A 6592-nucleotide genomic window follows, 5' to 3' on the forward strand; every position below is an offset into this window, starting at 1 on the left:
ACAGATCTATCCAAAATATCGAAAATATTAATTAGCAGACTTTTGATATGAGGGGCTCAATATTATATCCATATCATATCATATCTTTATCAAAATTCCCCTTCATCTTCCCTGGGTTTGACATTTTGATATGTCGTTGAGTTCTTGTGATCTTTGTTTATGAGTTTAATATGGAGTTCATTTAAAATACCTTCAAGTCTTCAAAAACCAGTTCAGGTCCTTACGAGTATCACTGGGTTTTCTACTTCCTGTGTATATGCGTGGTAGCATCCGGTCATCATTGGTATCTTTCATCACCATGTAAATTTTTCTTTCGGTATTAATAAAAGCTGCGGATCGTTGTCTCAATAGGAAACTTTGGGTAGACAGATGGGCCCGTCAACCAGAGTTTCCCTAAGACAAAGTTATAGATCGGCAGCAAAGAATATGACGACTTTATTGCTAACCATCCTTTGACTTTTTGGTGAGAAGAGGAAGACAAAACTTTGGGTCACCACAGACACAATGTTATGAGAATATCTTGACCTTCGGAAAGCGATACAAAACAAGCACAGCAAATCAACGCAATTATGAAGAACGAGAGATTATATAATGTCATATGGTTATTATTGAAAAGAATGCATCTCCAGCGTGTGTTGGTTACTAGAGTTTACAGTAGGTGGTATCGACTGACTCCTGCTATTAAACAATTGTTTGATAAATGTATCAATATGACTCAGACAATTGCGAAACACCAGTAAGGGTATTTATTGGTTTGTAACATTAATAAAGCCTTCCTGGAACGTACAAAGTTATACCATTTGAATACACTATTTTATTAGTGGTTTGGGATAAGAGAAGTCTTCATTATAAAAACATGAGTTAAAGAATACATTTTTTAATACTAAAAAAAATAACAAAGAAAGAAATAGGCAGACATTAATCTACGATTTTTTTTGGTCAAATGTGTGTCTACTCTCTTTTAAGGTAGAATAAATTAGAAAAAATTGAATACAATATAGACTAATTACGTAATTTTTACTTCTTTTTTTTAAATCAAAGAATGTGTTGTAGTTCTTATACTATTTTCACCATAAGGTGTTGCAGATAAAATGGAATAATCACAAAAGTCACAGAATTCGATGCATGTATAAATCTTTTTTTTGCATGCAACGTTGTACATAAAGCGTGTCTTGAAAGTTTGTTAATCTTCTATAAGACCATGAAATAAAATTGAAAATGGGTACACATACAAATATGACAGATTTCACGCTTTATAACAGTGGAATCATCAATGCTGTACAGTGTAAAAAAAAATTGACTCCTTGAAACAAAACGTTTAGAGTAAGACAATTTCTTGAAACCTCTCCGAGTTTTGTTCCAAAAAGACATATCTTTTTTGGAAATTTTTCTTGGAAAAAAATCAATAATACCTTTGAAATCTAAGAACTCTGACTTAAATTTTCCCATAATAAGTCTTGGTTATATTAGAGGAGTGGTTACGAAGTCAGAATATATTTTTACAAAGTCTCGCTTTTTTGATTGGGTACGAATCCCTGAACAGCTAGAATTGTTTATGCTTATTTCTTTTAATCCTATTAAAAGGTAATGTACATGCATATAGATAATTTAAGAAATTTCAGAATAAATTTATTTAAACGTTTGTCAATATGATATTTTGTATGCGCGTTGGGTTTTTTTCAAGATTACTTACTGTGTAAGGTCCCCTTTATAAACATAAATTATAAACATTTTCCTCTAAACGAGGGGATTTCAAAACAATGTACGCATCAATGTAGAAAGTTGGATTTTCCCATCTTGTCGTTTTTAAACATACATTAATATGTATAGGTTGATAAAAGCAAAATATTCGTTAAAGACGGTATGAATCGGCGAAGAAGCAATAGGTAGATGAAAATATATGTAAGGATAAATTTGTTCTATTTTGTCATCTAGACTAGGCGTTTATCAAGATACTATTGAAACATGCGATGATTATGACTACAATTCTGACGGTTTCTAAGAGCCTGATTAGATTTATTAATGAAACTCCAATAAAACGCCGGACAGAAGAAATCAAAAGTGATACATGTATATGCAATTACATCAAAATACAGAATATATGGACATATACCTAACTCTATTTATGAAAACCAAATGGTGGTTGCCGTGTTCGATAGAAAAGCGCGTAAAATGTTAGTGTATTTTGCCTACTTACGGGATATTCCTGCTATATATTTACATTTTTCAGTGTCTTTGCCTGTGATAACACTACGTATCGATTTTGAACTATACAGTCCAGCAACTTCAAATGACATAATTGGGGCGCCAGCGGGGTTTGCTTATTTATATTCAAATATTTTACCGCAAAATGGCTGAAAATTATATAAATATAAGTAATAAGGAATCTTTATTCTTTGAATATTATGAGGTGATAATTTGGGTCGGTACGTGATCAAATCTATCATAAAGCCATCCGGGCCTTATTGGATTTGATCACGCCCTGACTGAAATTATCACCTCATAATACTCAAAGAATAACCCCTTATTTCTGAAGTAAATACTAGCACAGTCGTCTACATAATGTGTCTATATTTAGATGTGACACTTCAAGCGTTACGAGTATTTAAAGGTCCTTTCCACGTTAGGGATAATCCCGCTTTTCCGCAACACTCTCTTTGTCTGTAACTAGTGATGTCCGAGACTTTTGAATTTCTAAACAGTGAAAAAAAAAACCTAAAATCAAAACTTCAGCAAGAGAGTTTAATACCGAACTCATTAATCAAGAGATATATAGTTCTTCGATTCTTGATTTCAGCTCAACAGACGTCACAAGGGTATGATATAAAGAGAGGATTGAAAGTGCACTCTATAATAGAATTCACACTACCCACGTAAAAGTGCCCGCTCTTTTGATAAATGCGTATAAAAAATAATTTCTTTTTACCGAATCACTTTATATGAATTCTCACTTCTCTAATCTGTGGTGTGAGAATGAAGAGTAAGGTTAGGTCGTGGCCGATAGAAACCCTAGAATGCTTCATATTTCTCATCAGATGGACAGTAAAATTGAACTCATTACCATAGAGGTGCTCCTTGTTCTACTAAATATCCTTAAAGCAGGGTACGTTAAAGAACAGAGCTAGCTAGATGTAAAAAGAACTGAATGATAGGTTCAAGGGTGAAGGGTTCTGCTAAGTGATATGTGCAAAATTACAAAGACACCCGACACGTAAATGGTACAGTCAAAGGTATGACATGTAAATAAACGATTATATAAGTTACATGTGTCAGAGAGGGGTAGCCTTATGATAGTGTAATGTGTCAATTAGGCATGAAGCAGCTTGGTTGAAGGGGGGTGGGGAGGCTTTGCTTTTCCTATCTATGGCAATCGATATTTTTTTTCTAATTTATTTATAAGAATGTGTTCTTTTAAGCCAATTGTATCCCCATACCCACTAAAAAGTTATTTTGAAGATGTTTTCGGTAGGTTTAACCCAACCACCTCCCCTTTTTATTTAATAAATTATGTCTGAGCAGGGTAATCAAAGAGGAGGGACATTCAAGAAATAATATTTCTTATATTGCAATATTTTCGCGAGACACGGGTTTTGTGTCCATTGTGGAAGTAGAATTGACACGTACAAAACCCGTGGCTTGCGACGATGATATTGCAGTTTTGTGTATTAACATTTATAAAACATTTTTAAATGAAAGTATTATACAGCAATCGGTTTTTGTCTTATAATAACTGTCAGTAACCCGAGTCGTTTCTTATCTGTTAAAATGTGCATTAACATTTATAAAACATTTCTAAAAAAAAAATACTGTATCTGATAAAATATAAGTAAAATTGCTTTATATTTTGCAATTTTTTCTTTTTGAAAGGTGCCAGAAACCTAAGCACTTTGTTTTATCATCTGCCTACGCGGAGATTTCAACTCTTCACCTTTGATCTGTAGTCTTTAGTCATATCTATTTCACCATAGCTGGTTCCGCTTGACTATTATCCGTACAATATCTGGGATTTTCCGACCATTTTCCAGCCACTCATTCCAATTGTTCTCATCCAAAAGACGTTTCCCGTTATTCAATTGTTACATATAATGATATGAAACAATTTTACTATGATATCAAGACATTTTTCCAAGGATCATTGCATTTTATCAAAGCTGAATTATATAATGGGGAAAAAATCCGGTGAAGATTAGTGTACATCTTTTACTTAGTAAATCGGAGATTCGAACCCATATTTTACAACCATGGAGTACCGCTGTACCACAGAATACTACTGAAACAAAAGTCACTGGTGACTTTTTTGTTCTATTTTAATACTATAACAGCACTAATTTTTTTTTTAATTTGTACAATTTTTTATCAAAAGAAAAAGGATACCAATGATTGTCTGTTAGTTTAACACAGGATCAATCAGAAAGTTAAACCGTATTTTATTAAGTGTAAAATGCAACCATTATGATTGCTGAGATGACTAAAATCATTCTACACCTGTATAGTGCTATATTATTTTAGCCAGAATGCTGCTAATTTTAGTTCATCTTTGAAGTCAGTATAGATATTGGACATCAAGTATTAAAAATTCTTAACGGTTTATCACGACTTCAGATTTAAGTTTTAATCTTTTAATAAAACCAACCAATTCTTTTGGCGTATCGGAGAGCTAAACTTCTAATGATAGTGAAGTGTTAACAAAAACCAGACTAATACACCTGTCAGTTTTTTCTCATCCCCTTCACGTGGTTAATAAGAATCCGAGAATGCTAAGTTATAATCATGAAGTGGGTGTAAAAATGCGTTTTTCATTTTATTGTTCAACTTATTTTAGGTACATTTAGAGGATTACAATGTGGAGATACATATTTTGTATCTGAACGACAACAAATGGATATATCATATACCTAGTAGTGTATCAGCCCTGATACACGTGTTTTGGACTAGGTGAGACAGCAACCGGAAACTAGGGCTGTATCGCCCTCGGGGCTGATATTTCTCTGTCTCAGTCCGTCGTCAAGGGGGTGTATTGCCCTCAAATTTGAAATCGATAATTTCCATATATATCTGGTTTAAATTAAGACCAGTTTGTGAAATAACGATAGAATTACGAATATATGATACAAATTATCACCTTACACGTCGGAATATTTTTATTTATTACCGAAAATTGAAAAATAATAATTCAAAAATACATGTAGCGCCAAAGAGTGATGTGTATCTATAAGTAAGGGGAGGTAATCTACATAACGGTTGTGTATTTAAAACAACAGCACGCTTTATTTAATACCAATCAACATTTAAATTATGGAGGATATAGAGAAGGATGGATCGAGACTTAATCTTAGAAAACCAGAGATTAGACTGTAAAAATTAAGGGGTTAAAGTAAAGGACGCGCTTATGAACGTTCACAAACAACTTTCTATAGTTGCTATAACAGTACTAGTATGGCACTATGGATTTTTATGAATGGAATCTGACGGGAAACTTACGAAATCCCAGTGAAAGAATTTGACACATAACGAAGCTGCGTAGGAGGGAAGTTTTCTATCGCGATGATTTTGACTTCTAAAAGATAGTGCTTCATTCCATACGACAGACTCCCTTCTACTGTATTTCAAATGACGATGGTTTGTCAACAAAGTCCGACAACTCTTACAGTTTTAACACATATAAAAAGAAATAAAAACGAACAAATTTTGTAAATCCGAAAAAAATCTATAGCTTCTCCATGATTTATATTCCTTATTTGGAATTTAAATTCGAATTAAAGTCTTTGATTTTAGATATATGATATAAACAACATCACACCGTTGTTTTGATTTCGTCCCTGGTATGAGCCCTCTGATGGTATCGGCCCGTGCCCTTCGGGCTTGGGCCGATACCAACCGCTCGGGCTGATACATTTGTACCAGGGCCGAGATCAAAACAACTGTGTGATATTCTATATGTATCGTATAGCCCGATCATACTTTGTCTAGTACATTCAGACAATAAAACCTTGTACATTGAGTGCACAGTACAGCCAACACTTGTACATTGAGTGCACAGTACAGCCAGCACTTGTACATTGAGTGCATAGTACAGTCAGCTAGTAAGTGAAACACGGACTGACCGTAGACTTCCGAGCAGACTGTAGTTATCATGGCAACCTTCGCAAATAATGTTTAAATCGATGATATTAATATTAACGTAATTTTACTCACATTTTTATGAATATTTGATGGAGTGAATCAAAGGTAGATGTTAATATAAACAACAAAATGCTTTCTTTAGTGTTTCATTCGAGATATGAAGGTAGCTAGCACTGCAGAAAAGATAAATTAACCTGATTACGGGGGTCATAAATATTTTCTGCAATGCTAGCTACCCTCATACTCGCATGAAGCACAAAAGAAAGCATTTTATTTTTTTAAGTGACCAATTCATTATCTATTCCTTACACAAAGGGGCTCTATGGTTGAACTGAGTAGTGGGTCTCTTTTTCACCCCTGCGAATGTTAAAAAAAATTATTGTCATTTAAATTTTAGACCACGTGGTTTTATTTTACCCTTTCAGTTTCGCAGTAAAAATCGCGCCTCGCGTTTATAGTCTATTTCACA

Source organism: Magallana gigas, chromosome 2 (assembly GCF_963853765.1).
Source record: "Magallana gigas chromosome 2, xbMagGiga1.1, whole genome shotgun sequence".
NCBI lineage: Eukaryota > Metazoa > Mollusca > Bivalvia > Ostreida > Ostreidae > Magallana > Magallana gigas.